The sequence below is a fragment of the Hibiscus syriacus genome, unplaced genomic scaffold (assembly GCF_006381635.1).
Source record: "Hibiscus syriacus cultivar Baekdansim isolate YM2019G1 unplaced genomic scaffold, ASM638163v2 tig00111207_pilon, whole genome shotgun sequence".
Classification (NCBI taxonomy): domain Eukaryota; kingdom Viridiplantae; phylum Streptophyta; class Magnoliopsida; order Malvales; family Malvaceae; genus Hibiscus; species Hibiscus syriacus.
In genome coordinates, this window is record NW_024063019.1 from 490,530 (window position 1) to 513,073 (window position 22,544).

A 22,544-nucleotide genomic window follows, 5' to 3' on the forward strand; every position below is an offset into this window, starting at 1 on the left:
ATCATCACAATCTTCCTGTTATCTAGAGTCTTCAGTACAACTCTCTTGGTCTCATGTTCGAAATTAACTCGATGCTTGTTCAACCAATCCATGCAAATAATCAAGTCAAACTCCTACAAAGGTAACCCATCAGGTCGACTAGAAAGATTTTCCCATGGATCTCTATAAGACACAAACTAAAAATATGATCTAACTCAATCGTCTGACCTACAACCTCTAATAACACTCATCATATAAATATACAAGGCTCTCCAGAAAGATTTTGAACCTAAGTCAGACTAGCATTAGGAATATCTTGAAAAATCCAGATTTTAGGACTCATTCACAGTCCAAGTGTTTAAAATCAAAAGCTCTGATACCACTAAGTGTAACCTTTTAGACCCAACCTGGATGTTATGCCCAAATCTAGATGGTCACATTTAGAAATTCTTTTTATATTTAAAACAACGTTAAAATCCATATAACAGTATATATAAAATTTATCGATAATAAGGATTCTTACGATAAACATATATATACATATATCAGAAAACCGTATAAAATATTTACGGAACAAAATACCGGTAATACAAATATATCAAGAAGGTAGCAAAATACATGTCACCAAAATAAAACAGAAAAGGTATATAGAGATATACAATGGTACAAAAATAGGAGTAGACGGTGATGCCAAGTCTGCTAGCCTAAAGGTCTGCTGTTATCTAAAAGGTATAAAATTTATAGAATGAGCTAAAAAGCCCAGTGTGGTCCTTACGGTGTATAAAAATATACAGATAAAATATTTCAGTAAAATCGATTTATCAAACATGTTTTAGAAATATGAACACTACTCCATCCGATCACCAGAATGTGTAAGTTACCTAGAACAATACACCCACCTGTACACCCAGTAAGGGCCTTATACACATAGCATAAGGACCTGCGGTAAGGACTTACCCTGAGCTCAAAGCCAAGGAGCCTGTGGTAAGGTCTTATCCTGTGCATAAAGCAGAGGAACCTACGAAAATATATAAGGTCTTACAAGTCATATACTAGGAATGATATACTTCCTCAAATAAAACCCTGAATGACATAAATACATGTATGTAGTCGAATGAAAACTATAGTTTAATCCATTAAAACATGAAAATATTCCATTTTCGAAAATCATATACGAAAATAAAATAATTCAGAGATCATATCAGAAATATATAGTAAATCAGATATCAGATAAATCGTGTTCAGAAAATCAAGTATTGTGTCTTAAAAATATTTAGAATTGTCAGAAATTCATAAGAGAGTTGAAAACAGTAATGTAACACCAATAGAAAATACATTTGTATTGGTCTGAGTAGTCTGATAGGGAAGCCTATTATTTAGTCTGTCAATCATGATCAGTTGCAGTGCTAGATCATACGAATTAGAAAATCCATATATGAATCATAATATGAATAATATTAACCTTTATTTAAATAATTTACAGACACTTACGAGTAACTCTTGAGGAACGTGAATCGTACATATAAGACAGACGGGAAGCACCGGATATAATCGACCATCGGTCGGGTGAAACATGAGTATCTTAATAAAAATATATTCTCGAATCAATTCCATAATCAAATCCTAAAAAAATTAAGAAAAAATGGTTAAAACACTAAGCATTTTCAGATTAACGGGCTCAATTCGGGGCTTTCGGGGTCAGAATTTGGCAAAGCAAACTTCGAAATTGGACTCAGGACGTCGAAAAACATAAAATATGACTTTTCAAATTTTTTGACTTTTTGGTTCAAAGTTAACGGTCGATGGTCAACGGCCGAACTGGGTCAGGTTAGATACGGGTAAGAGAGTCAGTCAGTGGGTTCGGTTGGACATAAGTCAATGGGTCGGGTCAAATCGCCTTCTGGGGTCGATAAAAGTATGATTTTTTTGTACTTTTAAGGGGGTTTGAGACACTTACCAAGCTCGGTTCACAACGGTGAATGATGGTGAGCTCAATTTCAAAACGTTGAAAACTTTATCTTCCTCACCCTCTCAAACGCCGGTGACAACGGAGACAAGAATGACACTAGTGAACTCCATAGAACGCAAGGAACACGAGGTGCGGGAGGTGTTAGAAACGTAGCAACGTTCGACAATGAAACGACAATCAAAGATTTCTTTCTAAAATAGGAAAATATTAAAGAGAGAGAAAATAAAATAAATTGATATTTTTCTAGATTTTGTGGTTATATAAACCCTAAAAAATAAAATGGAAAAATCATGTTATATATCTTTCAATTTTTTTATAATTTTTGAATTTGGATATGAATTTAGTCAGAATTTCACTTTAGTCCCTAAATTTAATCAAAAATTCACTTTAGTCCCTAAATTTAATCAAAATTTAATTTAATCTCTGAATTTAATAAAAATTAAAATGAGAATTAATACTTTCAAAGAAAATATGTGCTATAAAGAAAGTTTGAACCTCCTACCTTATGGTTAACAGCCACACACTCTAACCAACTAAACTATTCCAGCTATTTTTGTTTCTACACAATTGCAATCTTTTCATTTGTCATAAATATTTATACATATTTTGAAGGGAGGAGGATCGTTTAGAGCAAATGATTCTATTATAATTAACACTAACAAATAATAAATAATTAGTTTTAAAAAAATAAATAGTTATAATTTAGAGATACATACTTCTAAATAACCATATGTTATTTGTTCTAAACAACAATCTTACATTTCGATTATATGAATCAAAAAAAGTAATGCAATATTCTTCGTAATATGAATATATTGCATAATCGTATTCTTATAGTTAATCTTATATCATGAACCAAACACATCCAAGAGATGTGGTCTACACGATTGTAAAAATAACTTCATTATACTCTTAAATAAAGAATCTATGTTCAAACCTTTAAATCAGATTATTGAGAGAAATATCCACGAAGCTGGTAAATGAAAGGTCTAAAATTCCAATCAAGATTAAATATAGAGAAAAGGGAAACAGTAAAATAATTTCATATAAAAACAATTGCATAGTTGATTTTAGAATCATATACTCTATAATCAAATTAATACTCGTTAATTATAAAATGAGTATTGCATATTTGTTTTCTTATAGTAAATCAAATATCCATGAACTAAACGTATCCGAGAGATGTGGTATACACGAATCCATGTTCAAACCTTGAAAGTAGATTATTGAGAGAAATATCCACGAAACTAGTAACTAAAAGGTCTAAAAAGTCCAATCAAGATTACATACAGAAGAAAGGGAAACAATAAAATAATTTTATATAAAAATTATTGTACAGTCGATTTCAGAATCGTTTATTCTATAATATATATATTATAAGTAGAATAAATGTTGAATTAGATTGTATCAAATTAGAATACTTTTTTATTACTTCTAATATTTCTTTCTTTTTTTCATAATGGGAGAAATAATAACTTATGTAAAGATAATTGGCCCATACAGGAACGACCTTTGCATTATTAGCACGACGCTCTATGCAACTGAACTAATAGGCTGTTACATGTCTTTCGACATATTACTTTAAATAACTATTTGTATGGCTAAACATATTGAAATTAAAGGAGAATTCAAAGTACAAAGAATATTACCACTAGTAGGAGGGCTTGAACCTTTGACCTTGTGGTTAGTAGCCACACGATCTAACCGACCTATTCCAGCTATTTACTTCCACTACTACACAGGTACAATATTTTCATTTATTGGAATTATTTATACATATGTTGAAGTGAGTAAGATCATTTGGAGAAAATGATTATATTATAGTAATTAACACTAACATATATTTAGTAATTATTTTTTAAAATATATTTTTTAAAATAATGATAATTTAAAGGTAAATGCTTCTAAATAATTATATATTCTATGTCCTAAAAATCACAGTCTTTCATTTTGATTAAATGAATCAAACAAAGTAATGTAATATTCTTCATAATATCAATATATTGCATAATCGTATTCTTATAGTTAATCTTGTATTCATGAACCAAACACGTCCAAGACATGTGGCATAAACGAATCTAAAAAACTACAATATACTCTTAAATAAAGAATCTATGTTCAAACCTTGAAACTAGATTATTGAGAGAAATACCCACGAAGCTGTCAAATGGAAGGTCTGAAATTCTAATCAAGATTTAATATCGAAGAAAGGGAAACAATGAAATAATTTCATATAAAAATAATTGCATAGTTTAATTCATAATCATATACTCTATAATCAAATTAATAATCTATAAATATAAAATGAATATATTGCATAATCGTATTCTTATAGTTAATCTTATATCCATGAACAAAACGCATACTAGAGAGATAACATAAACGAATCTAAAAATAACTACATTATACTCTTAAATAAAGAATCCATGTTTAAAACTTGAAACGAGATTATTGAGGGAAATATTCATGAAGATAGTAAAAGAAAGGTAAAGAAACACCACTTTTTCATAGTGGGAGGAACAACAACTTATGCAAAGATAATTGGCCCATGCATGTCTCGAACATGCGACCTTCACGTTATTAGCACGACGCTCTAAACAACTGAGCTAATAGGCCAATTTTTTGACATATTACATTTGGATGGATAAAAATATTGAAATTAGAAGGAGAATTTAAAGTTACAAAGAAAACAACGCTAAAAGAAGGGCTTAAACCTCCAACCTTGAATGATAGCCACACACTCTGACCAACTGAGCTATTCTAGCTGATGTAAGGCTAACCAGGCTTCTTCAATAATGGAGAAGTTGGCAACCTTGTTGTTTCCCGATCTAGGAGAGACACCAAATGCTACACCTTGGATTGAAAGTAATCTGCACAAAAGAAGAAGAATTGATTAAGTAATATGATAATTAAGAAATTAAAAGTAAATGGAAATGGAAAGAATTGAAATGGATAGAATAGTTATCAAAGAAGGGCTGCGGAAGTGTTGTAGAATGATCCTTCAAGTGATGATGGATTCGACCTCCAATGGTGGTGATGGACGAATGCCTTGTTGAGGATGAAGGATAATTCAAAGATGAAGAAATGGAAATTTATAAGTTGGTGATAATATAGGCGTGATAATGGTGATGGATTATGGTGATGATATAGGCGTGATAATGGTGATGGACAGATTGTATCTTATAAAACTAAGAAGGAACCAATGCTATAAAGGAGCAAAGACCCATTTCTTATAAGTTTTATAAGGGATGGTAGGAAAGGACTTTGACTCACTAGTTATTTAAACTAGGAACCAGAAGTATCAAGGTGAAGGAATGACGCCACAAGCTTTAGAAAGGCTTGCTTAATCGATATAGTTCTAAAAAGAACTTGAAGAGAGAATAATCTCACAAAGTATTTTTAATTGATCAAAGGGTTTTTTACAAATGAATGCCAAAGCCTATTTATAGATTTGTAAAGGCTTGGCCGAATAAATACATGCCTTTTCGGCAAAGTACATGTCTTAAAACGAAAATAAATGATGCTTGGATGAGGGGAGATGTCTTTGGCCGAATGGTTCCCATATCTCTTCATCTTGGCGCCAACTTGAAGCATGATGATGTTTAGGCCGAATAGAGAGAAGCCTCTTCATTTTGGCGCCTATTTCATTCACATGCAAAGCACATGGGTGGCTGGTCATGTGGCACTGACATGGATGGTGTAGAATGCTTAAGGCGTGGACTCCTCCATGGCGTGAAGATGAACAACAACTTAGGCGTGACTTGGCATCAAACATGTGTCTAGGTGACATGGCATCAATGGGGCAGCAACTAATTATGAAAGGTCACATTTGTGTGAAGCAACCTTTCATCATTTGAGCTACTTCCCATGAGTTTGAGCTGAAGTTGAGCTGGCCATAGATAAAGGACATGTGTACAAGTCATAGGACAGCTCCTTGTGAAAAGGCACTTCTAGGAATGGCAACTCTTCGCGGAAAGGTACGAATCCACAAAAATTAACCTAGACCATATTTGTAGTGCTCTGTGTGGTGAAGATGATGGTGTAACTCTCCAGCTGAAATGAAGTCTCTAGCTAGCTCAAAAGTCCAGCTCAAGTGACCTATGAGCTCGGGGGTCAGCTAACAACTTTTCACCATTTGTTCTTCATGATCTCCCGAGTCATCCTATATAAGATTTCCTAGCTTATTGACTCCAATTCTAGCTTAAAGTCAGCTCCCATGAGGTGGCCGAACATGTACCTACAAAAGAAAACATTTATAAGCTAAGTATATAAGATATAAATATGTGATTCATAATAATAACTTTCATACATTCATAATATCATCATCATAACTGTAATTATAATGTATGTAAGCTATTATCATAATTATGGTATAAAGAAAGATTAAGTTAAGGAAAATCCCCCTTTGAATATTGAGAAAGGTTGGAGATGCAAGTCCATTTTTGACGCTGAATCGGATCACATCATCCCCCCTTCTTTAAAGCAATTTGTCCTCAAATTGAAGGGTGTTTTCTTTTCAACGTTCCTCCATTCCATAGTTACTGTTTCATCAGAAATTGGAATCCCTTCTTTAGGCTCTTTAGTGAGATATGCCCATGTAAATTTGCTCTGAATATTTAGGTCCCTTGATATCCCAAAAGTGGTGTTTCTTAATACTCCAATAGACATGATCATTGAATTCTCATAGGTCACGTCCATTGGCTCTTCTAAAGACACATTCTTTGAATGAAAATTGATGTCCTTTTGCTTTTCAATGGACACATCTTTTGGATTCCCAAAGGTCACGTCTCCTAAATTTTCCTTTTGGCAAATGGTGCCTCTTGGTAAATCCTGCAAGTCAAAGAAAAAATATGCATGTTCAAAGTTAGAATAATCATCTTTAACCTTGCATTTTGTCAATAGGCATTCTCGAATCAAACACTTTGAAGAATAAGCACTTGTTTTTGGATCAGTTTCTTCCACGGTTGTTGCTTTTCGTTTCCTCATAGCCTCAATACTCTGTTTCATTCTGACTTGATCATTCTAAACTTGTTTAGGCGTTAAAGGAGTTAGGATAATCTTCTTTCCTTTATGGCTGAACGAGTATTGATTGGTAAAACAATCATGAATAGTCCTTTTGTCATATTGCCATGGACTTCCAAGAAGTAGATGGCTAGCGTGCATAGGGACAACATCACACATAACCTCATCTTTGTATTTGCCAATGGAAAAAGGAACTATCACCTGTTTGCTAACGTTGAGTTCTCCTCGTTCATTGAGCCACTGCAACTTATATGGATTTGGGTGCTTCATTGTTTTCAAACCAAGCTTTTCTACCATTATTGTACTGGCCACATTAGTACAACTTCCACCGTCTATAATAACAAAACATACCTTTTCATTCACATGACATCGGGTATGGAATATGTTTTCTCGTTGTGCATTATCTTCCGCAACTTGAAGATTCAAACTTCTTCTAATTACCAAGGCTTCTCCTTGATCAACGGGATCTGCAAGAGTTATTTCTTCATTGACTTCAATGGGTGCCTCTTTTTCTTCTTCAGGTTTTAAATTCTATTTCACCATTTCCAAGTAAGAGCATGGTATTCCGGTTAGGACATTGTGTAGCTATGTTTCCCCTCCCAAGACATTTAAAGCACCTAATGTCTCTTGAACGTTCAGTAGTTTGCTTTCCTCGATTGGGGTCTTTACTTACTTGTTGAGTCTTCGAAGATTCGACTTGTTCTTTAACAGGAGGAGGAGTAGGTTTCTTTATGGTTGGATTCCATCTTGATGGTGTGGGCGCAACATTGCGAGATGTATGTCTCCTCTTCAGTTGTCTTTCAATCTTTATTGCCATTTGCACCATCTCATATAGTTCAATGTAATGATACAACTCTAAGGTATTGGCAATTTCGGGATTAATTCCAGCAAGGAATCTTGCCATAGTTGCTTCACGATCCTCCTCAATGTTGACTCAGATCATGGCCACTTCCATCTCTTTGTAGTAGTCCTCCACACTCTTATGGCCTTGTTTAAGATTCTGTAATTTTTGAAACAAGTCACGGTGATAGTGAACAGGAATGAATCGTTTTCTCATAATACCTTTCATTTCAAGCCAAGTTGAGACCATTCGTTCTCTATTCCTCCTTCGGTTAAGGGTAAGTTGATCCCACCATATTAAGGCATAGTCTATGAACTCCATGGCTACCAATCTCACTTTCTTCATCTCGAAAAAGTTGTGGCAACTAAAAACATGTTCCACTTTGCTTTCCCATTCAAGATAGGCTTCAAGATCAGTCTTTCCTTGGAATTGAGGAATTTTGATCTTAATGTTGCTCAAATTGTCATCAACAATGGCACGTCTAGGGCCTTGGAATGCTGCTTGTTCACCCTCGTCAAAATTTTCTTGAACATCTTCTTCTAGAGGGGGTGGTTGTTGTTGTCTTCTATTGGCTCCATTATTACGGGTTGGTGGTAGATCATGGTGTTGATCTATCTTTTCATGAAGAGGATCGAACTCTTCACGAAACATTCTCATCATTTCACCAATGAGTGCCTGCATTTGTAAGTTTGGTGTTCCTGCATTTCCCCGGGGACTTTGAGACATGGTTAGTGAAATAAATTAATTTAAAACCTTACCAGCACACTCACAAAAACCTCACTTGATCACTCCAAAGAAAATTTCAGATTGCACTCCACTCACGCTCGTGTTTGCACTTGTGGATATGTTCTTGGCTTTTTCTGATCCCCCTTCTGATCTTACCCTCTCGTTTGCCTTTTACCGCTCGATTCTCTCTTGTGAGTCCTTTTTAAGAACTAACTCAAGATTGAGCAGGTTTCTTTAGTTTGTGCGTCGGTTTAGAAATGGTTAGGGTATATGATAAAGGATAGGCTAGAAAAGGTTAAGAAAGATGATAAGGTAATGGAATAAGAAAAGATGAAAGAAAAGGAAATGAAATAGTAAGAAAGTGAAGATAACTTACAACTCAAGTTACAACACTTACTATCTTCCTTCACAAGAAACAACAAGGATACCTCGTTCAAGTTTGATGTTGGGCAGATTGTATGATGTTTCTCTTTGAGTGTACTTTGCAACTTGTTTCACTTTTCTTTTGCTTTTGATTTTCTTCTTTTTCTTTTCTTTCTTTTGCACTCCAAATTTGATGCAAGAGTCTTTTTCTTTTCTCTTTTGTTTCTTCTTTCTTGTTGCTTTTTTTTTGTAGCACTTTGTATGTCAATCCACCAAATCTCTGATTACCGCTTGATGTAAGGTTAACCATGCTTCTTCAATAATGGAGAAGTTGGCAACCTTGTTGTTTCCCGATCTAGGAGAGACACTAAATGCTACACCTTGGATTGAAAGTAATCTGCACAAAAGAAGAAGAATTGATTAAGTAATATGATAATTAAGAAATGAATGATGAAGGATAACTCAAAGATGAAGGAATGGAAATTTATAAGTTGGTGATAATATAGGCGTGATATGGTGATGGAATATGGTGATGATATAGGCGTGATAATGGTGATGGACTATGGTGATGATATAGGCGTGATAATGGTGATGGACAGATTGTATCTTATAAAACTAAGAAGGAACCAATGCTATAAAAGAGCAAAGACCCGTTTCTTATAAGTTTTATAAGGGATGGTATGAAAGGACTTTGACCCACTAGTTATTTAAACTAGGAACCAGAAGTATCAAGGTGAAGGAATGACGCCACAAGCTTTAGAAAGGCTTGCTTAATTGATATAGTTCTAAAAAGAACTTGAAGAGAGAATAATCTCACAAAGGATTTTTTATTGATCAAAGGGTTGTTTACAAATGAATGCCAAAGCCTATTTATAGATTTGTAAAGGCTTGGCCTAATAAATACATGCCTTTTCGGCAAAGTACATGTCTTAAAACAAAAATAAATGATGCTTGGATGAGGGGAGATGTCTTTGGCCGAATCGTTCCCATATCTCTTCATCTTGGTGCCAACTTGAAGCATGATGATGTTTAGGCCGAATAGAGAGAAGCCTCTTCATTTTGGCACCTATTTCATTCACATGCAAAGCACATGGGTGGCTGGTCATGTCACACTCACATGGATGGTGTATAATGCCTAAGGCGTGGACTCCTCCATGGCGTGAAGATGAACAGCAACTTAGGCATGACTTGGCATCAAACATGTGTCTAGGTGACATGGCATCAATAGGGCAGCAACTAATTATGAAAGGTCACATTTGTGTGAAGCAACCTTTCATTATTTGAGCTACTTCCCATGAGTTTGAGCTGAAGGTTAGCTGGGCATAGATGAAGGACATGTGTACAAGTCATAGGACAACTCCTTGTGAAAAGGCACTTCTCGGAATGGCAACTCTTCGCGGAAAGGTACGAATCCACAAAAATTGACCTAAACCATATTTGTAGTGCTCTGTGTGGTGAAGATGATGGTGCAACTCTCCAGCTGAAATGAAGTCTCTAGCTAGCTTAAAAGTCCAGCTCAAGTGAGCTATGAGCTCGGGGGTCAGCTAACAACTTTTCACCATTTGTTCTTCATGATCTCCCGAGTCATCCTATGTAAGATTTCCTAGCTTATTGACTCCAATTCTAGCTTAAAGTCAGCTCCCATGAGGTGGTCGAACATGTACCTACAAAAGAAAACATTTATAAGCTAAGTATATAAGATATAAATATGTGATTCATAATAATAACTTTCATACATTCATAATATCATCATCATAACTATACTTATAATGTATGTAAGCTATTATCATAACTATGGTATAAAGAAAGATTAAGTTAAGGAAAATCCCCCTTTGAATATTGAGAAAGGTTGGAGATACAAGTCCATTTTTGACGCTGAATCGGATCACATCACTAGCTAATTACTTCAAGTTCTACAAAGCTACAATCTTTTCATTTGTCGGAATTATTTATACATATTTTGATGGGAGGAGGATAATTTGGAGCAAATTATTCTATTATGGTAATTAACACTAACAAATATTAAATAATCAATTTAAAAAAAATTAAAATAACGATAATTTAGAGATACAAGCTTCTAAATAATTATATGTTATCTTTCCTAAACATCACAGTCTTACATCTTGATTAAATGAATCATATAAAATAATGCAATATTCTTCGAAATGTGAATATATTGGATAATCGTATTCTTATAGTTAATCTTATTTTCGTGAACCAAACACATCTGAGAGATGTGGCATACACGAATCTAAAAATAACTACATTATACTCTTAAATAAAGAATCAATTTTCAAACCTTGAAATGTGATTATTGAGAGAAATATCGATGAGGTTGGTAAATGAAAGGTCTGAAATTCCAAATAAAAGTAAAATAGAAGAAAAGGAAACATAAAAATAATTTCATATAAAAATAATTCCATAGTCGAACAACTTAGGTATCAATAATTGGCCTATCATGGTCTCAAACCTGTGTCCTTCACATTATTAGCACAACGCTCTAACCAACTAAGCTAATAGGCCATTACATGTCTTTTGACATATTACTTTAAGTAGTTATTCCGATGGCTAAACATATTGAAATTAAAATAATAATTCAGAGTTTTAAAGAAAATCAACGCTAGAAGGAGGGTTTGAACCTCCGACCTTGTGGTTAACAGCCACACACTCTAACCAACTGAGCTATTCCAACTATTTTTTTATATTTCTTCATAACTGCAATCTTTTCATTTGTCGGAATTATTTAAGCATAGGTTGAACGGAGCAGGATCATTTGGAGCAAATGATTCTATTATGGTAATTAACACTAATAAATATTAAATAATTAGTTTTTTTAAAATAAATTTTAAAATAATGATATTTTAGATATACATCATTCTAAATAATCCTATGTTCTTTGTCCTAAACAGCAGTCTTATATTTCGATTAAATGAATCTAACAAAGTAATGTAATATTCTTCATAATATGAATATATTGCATAATCTTATTCTTATAGTTATTCTTATATTCATGAACCAAACACAACCAAGAGATGTGGTATACACAAATTTAAAAAAAACTTCATTATACTCTTAAATAAAGAATTTATGTTCAAACCTTGAAACAAGATTATTGTGAGAAGTATCCACGAAGCTGGTAAATGAAAGGTCTGAAATTCCAATCAAGATTAAATATAGAGAAAAGGGAAACAAGTAAATAATTTCACATAGAAATAACTACATAGTCGATTTCAGAATCATATACTCTATAATCAAATTAATACTTGACAAATATAAAATAATATATTCCATAATCATATTCTTATAGTTAGTCCTATCCATGAACCAAACATATTCGAAAGACATGACATACACGAATCTAAAAATAACTACATTATACTCTTAAATAAAGAACGCACATTCAAATCTTGAAACTATTTTATTGAGAGAAATAGCCACGAAGCTAGTAAATAAAAGGTCTAAAAAGTCCAATCAAGATTAAATATTAAAGAAAGGGAAATAATAAAATAATTTCATATAAAAATTATTGTACAGTCGATTTCATAATCATATACTCTATAGTCAAATTAATATATATATATATATATATATATATATATATATTATAAGTAGAATAAATGTTGAATTTGATTGTATCATACTAGAATAATTTTCTATTATCTTACAATATTTATTTTTCATAATGGGAGAAACAATAACTTATGTAAAGATAATTGGCCATGCAAGTATCGAGCGAACTTCGCATTATTATCACGACGCTTTAACGAACTGAGCTAATAGGCCATTGCATGTCTTTTGACATATTACTTTAAATAACTGTTTGGGTGGCTAAACATATTGAAATTAAAAGGAGAAATTAGAGGTACAAAGAAAACTAACTGAGTTATTCCAACTTTGTACTTCCACTTCTACACAGCTACAATCTTTTCATTTGTCGTACTTATTTTAAGCTAGGATGAAGAAAGAAGGATCATTTGGAGCAAATGATTCTATTATGGTAATTAACACTAATAAATATTAAATAAATAGTTTATAAAAATATAAATTTAAAATAATAATAATTTACAGATACATGTTTCTAAATAATCGTATGTTCTCCTAAACATCATAGTCTTACATTTTGATTAAATAAATAAAACAAAGTAATGTAATATTCTTCGTAATATCAATATTTTCCATAATCATATTATTATAGTTAATCTTATATTCATGAACCAAACACGTCCAAGAAATGTGGCATACATGAATCTAAAAATAACTACAATATACTCTTAAGTAAAGAATCTATGTTCAAACCTTGAAACTAGATTATTGAGAGAAATATCACGAAGTGGGTAAATGAAATGTTTGAAATTCCAATCAATATTAAATATCGAGGAAAGAGAAACAATAAACTAATTTCATATAAAAATAATTGCATAGCCAATTTCATAATCATATACTATATAATCAAATTAATAATCTATAAATATAAAATGAATATTTTTCATAATAATATTCTTATAGTTAATCTTATATCCTTGAATCAAATGTGTCACACCCCAATTTAGGGGTCAAATTATAAGATTTTGAAATATGATGGCTATTGTGCAAACTTGAATACAATTGAGGGACCTAATCTCGAATTAACCCATTTATATTTGGTTAGAACAGTTAATTTCCCCAAATCCCTAAATTAGAAAAAACCCAAATCAATTGCACTAACCCTCGCCAACCTTTATCACCTCGAATCCTCGCGGTCTGGCCACCGTAGAATGTGTCATTACCTCAGTTTGACTCCCCATCATTCGTTGACCAAAACCCAAGTCTCTCCGCACCGAACAACACTGTGAAATACAGTGAATCACCATTCGAAGCTTCACAGTGAAAGATGAACATCACTACTATTTTTCTTCGATTCCGACTGCCTCTGTTACCCTCTCGTCTCATCTCCTATGTCGTTAGCATCGTTGTTCGCGGGCGTTTGTGACCCAATGTGTGGGTCGAACCATTGTCGTTGTTTTCATTAATCATCGGTGGGTAAGGTTCCAAATATTAATTTGGGTTGATTTTTTTTTGTTTTGTATTGAATATTGGACTAATATGGATTGATTTAAGTGTGCTTTTGCTCAGGGGAGATTTGACTATTCAAAATGGCCCCTATCACCGCCGTACGCGTTGCTAGTGTGCGTGGGGCTCCTCCGCCAGTCCATGAAGTTTCTAGAATCGGTCTGAACCGAGTATGTTTGACCCAACCAAATCAACCCAGATTGAGTTAATTCGTCTGAGTTAACTCGTCCGAGTCAACCCATTGATTTTGACCGTTAACTTTGACAAAAAAGTTAACTTTTTCAAAAAAGGTCATATTTTTGTTTTTCGATGTCCTGAGTCCGAATCCGAAGTCTATTTTTCCAATTTCACACTCGATAAACTGTTTGCAGTAATTTACCTTCAGATTCAATATGGTTTCTCCATTAAGTTCAATTTCTGACGTCAAATTATTTGCTATGTATTCGAGGGATTATTGGACTTTGAACTAAAGTTCGAGGGTGATCGAATGGAGTTTAAATGGTCGATCGATATGGCACAAAAATTGAGGTAATACTATACTACCTTTTGTATGCTTTTCGAAACTCTTTGATAGATGGTAAATGCATGAATGAAAATGATTGGTCCATTAGAAGTATTTAACTATTATTGGACTCAGATGAAAATTGGAAACAAGAAAAAACAATGTATAAGACTCAGAAGACTCGAAAAAGAGAAATTGGTAGACCGGTCGGAAATAAATCTCAGTTTAATGATTTAATCAGTAAATCAATCAATCTCAGAACTCGTAAATTCTAATTAATCTGGTTAAAGTTTCAGTGTTGGGATTAATTGGATAAGAAATTACCAAAAATAACACTATGGGGTAAAATTACCAAAATACCCTTATAAAGTAAAAATGATAAAATACTCTTGAAGTGTAAAATGATTATATTATATGACCAAGTTGAACTAAGTGGAAGTATAGTATGCATTCGAATAGTGGAAATGATTGAATTCCTCTGGAAACTCCGAAGTGATCGGGATAAAGTTGACTACAGAATGACTTATGTACTCTCAATGACATAGAATTAAATGAATGACTTGGATAAGTCTAGAACCTTGATGAGCTTATATGTTGTACATTCATAAGGGTTTTGAGCCACGAAATAATCATGTCAACATTTCATAATACCGTTGCAACACAGAAATGAAATAAATACCATTGGAATACTTGTTTGTCTCCATAATAACCATTCAGATCATGATATTGATCAGTTCAACTAGTGCATTCAATGTTAAGAAATGAATAATATGGAAATATCACGGTATGAATGATTGACGAGTATCGTAGTGTTGGGACTTGTAACTCAAATGGGAATTGAAATCCTGATAATTCAAAATTATTAAATCTTGAAATTTCAAATAACTTTGAATGGATATATTTGTCAAATTACCAGAAAAGATACGTAAGCTTGGATTGAAAGGAAATTAATGAAATATCATCGAGTTGTGAAATATTAAAGTAACTCTAATATAAAAATGATTAAAATACCCCTAAACCATAAAAAGATTAAAATACTTGGATCTTCAAGGTGATTGTAGTAATCTTGAGTACGAAAATGATCCAAATACCTTCATGACCTAGAAATAAGTGAACATTATTGGATAAATTCTGGAAACACTGAGAAAACCTAAATATTGTATCGCCAATAAAAGATTGGGGAATACGACTCAAGTACGTTGGTCATCTTAGAGACTGTTGCAATTCATGAGTTGAGCTAATACCATCGAAATAAGTAAAGTTCCTCAAGCTCAGTTCGACGATTGTTCTGAAGATGATCAGTTCGACTAGTGCTGTCATTATTAAAGTGGTTGACAAGTATCACAATGTTGGGATTTGATCAGCTCTAGTTGACCCTATATCCTAATAAATTAAATTGAATCTTGAATACCATGAATCATCAATTCATCCTTATAAGATTAAGTTGATAAGAATCCAGTAGATATCGTAATGTCTAAAATGACCTTGTTGGCCCAGATAATGGATCACTCTTAGTGAATATGAATCTTAAATTATTCTGATGTAAAGGTTCCTGAACACCTTTCTGATGCACCTAAACCATAAAGGGGTCCTAAAGTATCAATTTTAAATGACTTATAGATCTGTTAGTAATCGATCCCTTTTCAATAGGACCTCATTCCTGGAATCTAATCAAATTGCATAAGTTTCATGTTTTCCATTCCTCATAACTATTAAGTACATCTGAAAAATACTTGGATCCTCTAGTGTGTTCTCCATATACTATATGATTGTTTTATATGTTATGAAATGCATTTTACTAAAATTTATTGATTTACTGGCTTATGAACCATGGCTACATGGCATGTGTTCTCTGATTACAATTTTCACCGAAAAATATGAATTGTTCATGATTTATGGAATCATGGAATTTATTGATTTATAAACCATAATTTTATGTTTTCACTGGTTATTGCTTGAACTGTTTTATTGAAACATTTTCCAGGTAGGCTGGAGAATGGATGTTCAGCTCTAATCAAGTTGGTAAATCCTTACAGACCTAAAATTACCTTTGGGTAAGCTCTAAGGCCCCGAGGACCCAAGAACTTTCTTGGGTAGGCTCTTAGGCCCCAAGATGCTCTCTTAGGCTAGCTCCTTATATCAAATGGGTATAAGGTTTCCGTATGGATGCAATTCTGGGGAGCTGCATATGGTGTACGGGTGGAGGGCAGTTATTTGTTTTATTTAATTGTCACGTTTGTGAGATTTTACTGGATCACGATCCAAATATTATGGTTTAATAATAAAACTAATTTCTACTGGATTATGTATGGGTAGAATTCTAGAGTGTGGAGGTTCAACTCTGATCCAACTGGTAAATCCTTATGAACCTAAGGTGACCCTTGAGTAGGCTCTGAGGCCCCGATAAACTTTCCTGGGTAGGCTCTCAGGCCCCGAGACATTCCCTTAGGGTGGCTCCCTTTGCTACGTGCTTAGGATAAGCCCTTATGGATGCAGTTCTGGGGAACTGTATAACAGTGTTCGGTTAGAGGGTTCCACTATGGTTTTGAAAACATGTTCTAAACAGTTATTGTTTTAAAATATTTATATATTTTCACTAGTTTTGGTTGGAACACACCAGACACACTATTATAATCTCCTGAACCTGGATATCTGAATTCTTTCACTGAACTGAAATCTTCATACCTATTACTTGAAAAAATATCAGTGGAACCACAACTCATTCTGAAAACCTGTATAAGTCTGAGTCAACAAGGAAATTTTAGTTCTTTCCATTTATCTGCATGTCATGTAGCATCAATTGGTAGTTTTGTATTATTGAGCTTCTAATAACTATCTCCTTGACTCAACTTAGTAGATTAAAAGAATCAAACCAGCACAGCTATCGACATCAGTAAGGGAGCTCCAGCAGCGATGCTTGCAGAGTATGGTATATGTGATTAGGGGGCATGTAGGTTATATTTTGTTTTATATACGAGTCTGAAATTTATTTTATTTCTGAACATTGTTAAATTTTACTATTGTATTTATAAATTGTTTTATGATTTTAAGCTTTTTAACAAAAAGTTTAATTTTTCCTAGATTTTTATTATGGGTCTCTCTGGTGGCCCTAATGTGACTCCCTATATCGGATCGGGCCAACCACATCGGTCTGTGGGGGTTACAAAATGTATATGAGAGATATGACATACACGAATCTAAAAATAACTACATTATACTCTTAAATAAAGAATCCATGTTTAAAACTTGAAATGAGATTATTAAGAGAAATATTCACGAAGTTCGTAAATGAAAGGTCTAGCAAGACCAATCAAGATTAAATATGGAAGAAAGGGAAACAATAAAATAATTTAATATAAAAATTATTATATAGTCCATTTGAGAATCATATACTCTACAATCAAATTAATACATATATATATATATTGTAAGCATAATAAATGCTTAATTTGATTGTGTTAATTTAGAATTAAATTTTAATAACTTAAATTATTTTTGTTTAATAATGGGAGGAACAAAAATTTATATAAAGATAATTGGCCCATGCAGGTCTCGAACCTGCAACCTTCGCGTTATTAACATGATGCTATAACCAACTAAGCTAATAGGCCAATGCATGTTTTATGGCATATTACTTTAAATAACTATTTGGATGGTTGAACATATTGAAATTAAAATGAGAAATCAAAGTTACAAGAAAACAACGCTAGAATGAGGGCTTGAACATCAGACCTTGAATAATAGCCTTACACTCTAACCAACTAACCTATTCTAGTTAATTACTTCAAGTTCTACACAACTACAATATTTTCATTTGTCAGAATTATTTATACATATGTTGAAGGGAGGAGGATAATTTGGAGCAAATGATTCTATAATGGTAATTAACACTAATAAATATTAAATAACTAGTTTTTTTTAAAATAAAATAAAATAAAGATAATTTAGAGATACATACTTATAAATAATTATACGTTTTCTGTCCTAAACATCATAGTCTTACATTTTGATTAAATGAATCAAACAAAAATAATGTAATATTCTTCAAAATATGAATATATTGCATAATCATATTCTCATAGTTAATCTTATATTCATGAACAAAACGCATCTAAGAGATGTGGAATACATGAATCTAAAATTAACTACGTTATACTCTTAAATAAAGAATCAATTATCAAACCTTGAAACAAGATTATTGAGAGAAATATCGATGAAGTTGGTAAATCAAAGGTCTGAAATTCCAAACAAGATTAAATATAGAAGAAAAGTAAACAATAAAATAATATCATATAAAAATAATTGCATAGTAGATTTCAGAATCATATATTCTATAGTCAAATTAATACTCTATAAATATAAAATGAATATATTGCATAATTGTATTCTTAAGTTAATCTTATATCCAATAACCAAACACATCTGAGAGATGTGGCATACACAAATCTATAAATAACTACATTATACTCATAAATAAAGAATCCATGTTCAAACCTTGAAACGAGATTATTGAGAAAAATATCCATGAAGCGGTAAATGAAATGTCTAGAAAGACCAATCAAGATTAAATATAGAAGAAAGAGAAAAAATAATTTCATATAAAAATTTTTGTATAGTTAATTTCATAATCATATACTCTATAAACATATTTATATATACATATATTATAAGTAGAATGAATGTTAAATTTGATTATGTTAATTTAGAATTATTTTTTATTATCTTCCAATATTAATTTTTCATGATGAGATGAACAACAACTTATGTAACGCTAATTGGCCCAAGCAGGTCTTGAATCTGTGACCTTCGTATTATTAGCAAGACGCTCTAACCAACTAAGCTAATAGTCCATTTCATGTCTTTTGACATATTACTTTAAATAACTATTTGGATGGCTAAACATATTGAAATTAAAATTAGAATTCAGAGTTTCAAAGAAAATCTACGCTAGAAGGAGGGCTTGAACCTCCTACCTTGTGGTTAATAGCCACACACTCTAACCAATTGAGTTATTCCACCTATTTACTTCTATTTCTACACAACTGCAATCTTTTCATTTGTCGGAATGATTTAAACATAGGATGAAGGGAGCAGGATCATTTTGAGCAAATGACTCTATTATGGTAATTAACACTAATAAATATTAAATAATTAGTTTTTTTAAATAAATTTTAAAATAATGTATTTTAGATATACATGCATCTAAATAATCATATGTTCTTTGTCCTAAACAGCAGTCGTACATTTTGATTAAATGAATCTAACAAAGTAATGTAATATTCTTCATAATATGAATATATTGCATAATCATATTCTTATAGTTAATCTTATATTCATGAACCAAACGCATCCATGAGATGTGGTATAAACAAATCTAAAAATAACTTCATTATACTCTTAAATAAAAATCTATGTTCAAACCATAAACGAGATTATTGAGAGAAATATCTACGAAGCTGGTAAATATAAGGTCTGAAATTCCAATCATGATTAAATATAGAGAAAAGGGAAACAATTAAAAAATTTCATATAAAAATAATTGCATAGTCGATTTCAGAATCATATAGTCTACAATCAAATTAATACTCAACAAATATAAAATGAATATATTGCATAATAATATTCTTATAGTTAATCATATATCCATGAACCAAACGTATCCAAGGGACATGGCATACATGAATCTAAAAATAACTACATTATACTCTTAAATAAATAACCCACGTTCAAATCTTGAAACTAGATGAGAGAAATATCCACGAAGCTAGTAAATAAAATGTCTAAAAAGTCCAATCAAGATTAAATATTAAAGAAAGGGAAACAATAAAATAATTTCATATAAAAATTATTGTACAGCCGATTTTAGAATCGTATACTCTATAACAATAACTTATGTAAGGATAACTGGCCCATGCAAGTATCGAGAGACCTTCGTATTATTAGCACGACTCTCTAACCAGCGAAACTAATATGCCATTGCATGACTTTTGACATATTACTTTAAATAACTCCTTGGATGGGTAAACATATTAAAATTAAAAGGAGAATTCAGAGTTGCAAAGAAAATCAACTGAGCTATTCCAACTATTTACTTGCACTACTGCACAGCTACAATCTTTTCATTTGTCCGGTGCAAATGATCCTATTATGGTAATTAACACTAATAAATATTAAATAATTAGTTTTTTAAAAAATCAAAAAAAAAATTTAGAGATACATGCTTCTAAATAATCATATTTTCTCTGTCCTAAACATAATAGTCTTACATTTCAATTAAATAAATAAATCAAAATAATGTAATATTATTCGTAATATCAATATATTTCATAATCGTATTCTTATAGTTAATCTTATATTCAGGAACCAAACGCATCCAAGAGATGTGACATACATGAATTTAAAAATAAGTACAGTATACTCTTAATTAAGAATCTATGTTCAAACCTTGAAACTAGATTATTGAGAGAAATATCCACAAAGCTGGTAAATGAAAGGTCTTGAATTCCAATCAAGATTAAATATCAAGGAAAGGGAAACAATAAAATAATTTCATATAAAAATAATTGCATAGTCGATTTTACAATCATATACTCTATAATCAAATTAATAATCTATAAATATAAAATGAATATATTGCATAATTGTATTCTTATAGTTAATCTTATATCCATGAAACAAACGCATACGAGAGATATGACATAAACAAATCTAAAAATAACTATATTATACTCTTAAATAAAGAATCCATGTTTAAACCTTGGAACGAGATTATTGAGAGAAATATTCATGAAGCTGGTAAATGAAAGGTCAAGAAAGACCAATCAAGATTAAATATAGAAGAAAGTAAGTCAATAAAATAATTTATTAAAAAAATTATTGTATACTCGATTTCAGAATCATATACTCTACAATCAAATTAATATATATTGTAAGCAGAACAAATGTCAATTTAAAATTAAATTTTATTTAATTATATTATTTCTTTCTCATAATGGGAGGAACAACAACTTATGTTAAGATAATTGGCCCATGCAGGTTTCGAACCTGCGACCTTCGCGTTATTAGCAAGACGCTCTAACCAACTTAGCTAATAGGCCATTGAATGTTTTTTTTGACATATTACTTTAAATAACTATTTGGATGGCTAAACGTATTAAAATTAAAAGGGGAATTCAAAGTTTCAAAGAAAACAACACTAGAAGGAGGGCCTTGAATAATACCCACACAATCTAACGAACTGAGCTATTGTAGCTAATTACTTCAAGCTCTACACAACTATAATATTTTCATTTGTTGCAATTATTTATACATATGTTGAAGGGAGGAGGATAATTTGAATCAACTGATTCTATTATTGTAATTAACACTAATAAATATTAAAAAATATTTTTAAATTTTTTAAAATAATGATAATTTAGAGATACATGCTTTTAAATAATTATATGTTCTTTGTCCTAAAAATCATATTCTTACATTTCGATTAAATAAATCAAACAAATTAATGTAACATTCTTCGAAATATGAATATATTTCGTAATCGTGTTCGTATAGTTAATGTTATATTCATGAACCAAACACATCTGAGAGATGTGGTATACACGAATATAGGAATAACTACATTATACTCTTAAATATATAATCAATTTTCAAACCTTGAAACGTGATTATTGAGAGAGATATCGATGAAGTTGGTAAATGAAAGGTCTTAAATTAGCCCATGCAGGTCTCGAACATGTGACCGCATTATTAGCACGACGCTCAAACCAACTGAGCTAAAGGCAATTGCATGTCTTTTGAAAATATAAAATGAATATATTGTATAATCGTATTCTTATAGTTAATCATATATCCATGAACCACACGTATACGAGAGACATGGCATACTCGAATCTAAAAATAACTTCATTATACTCATAAATAAAGAACCCACGCTCAAACATTGAAACTAGATTATATAAAGAAATATCCATGAAGCTAGTAAATAAAAGGTCTAAAAAGTCCAATCAAAATTAAATATTAAAGAAAGGAAACAATAAAATAATTTCATAAAAATTATTGTACAGTCGATTTCAGAATTTTATAGTCTATAATAA

General features: G+C 31.7%; 5 non-coding genes across 5 annotated transcripts; all 5 read right to left on the minus strand.

Annotated features, from left to right (window-relative positions):
• Positions 1 to 4,490: 4,490 nt before the first annotated feature.
• On the minus strand, positions 4,491 to 4,564 carry TRNAI-AAU. Its single transcript has one exon. It is a non-coding gene; the product is annotated as a tRNA-Ile (tRNA).
• A 6,954-nt stretch (positions 4,565 to 11,518) lies between these two features.
• On the minus strand, positions 11,519 to 11,592 carry TRNAN-GUU. The gene has a single exon. It is a non-coding gene; the product is annotated as a tRNA-Asn (tRNA).
• Positions 11,593 to 17,988: 6,396 nt separating this feature from the next.
• On the minus strand, positions 17,989 to 18,062 carry TRNAI-AAU. The gene has a single exon. It is a non-coding gene; the product is annotated as a tRNA-Ile (tRNA).
• Positions 18,063 to 19,396: 1,334 nt separating this feature from the next.
• Positions 19,397 to 19,470, minus strand: TRNAN-AUU. The gene has a single exon. It is a non-coding gene; the product is annotated as a tRNA-Asn (tRNA).
• Positions 19,471 to 21,474: 2,004 nt separating this feature from the next.
• TRNAI-AAU lies at positions 21,475 to 21,548 on the minus strand. Its single transcript has one exon. It is a non-coding gene; the product is annotated as a tRNA-Ile (tRNA).
• Positions 21,549 to 22,544: the final 996 nt, after the last annotated feature.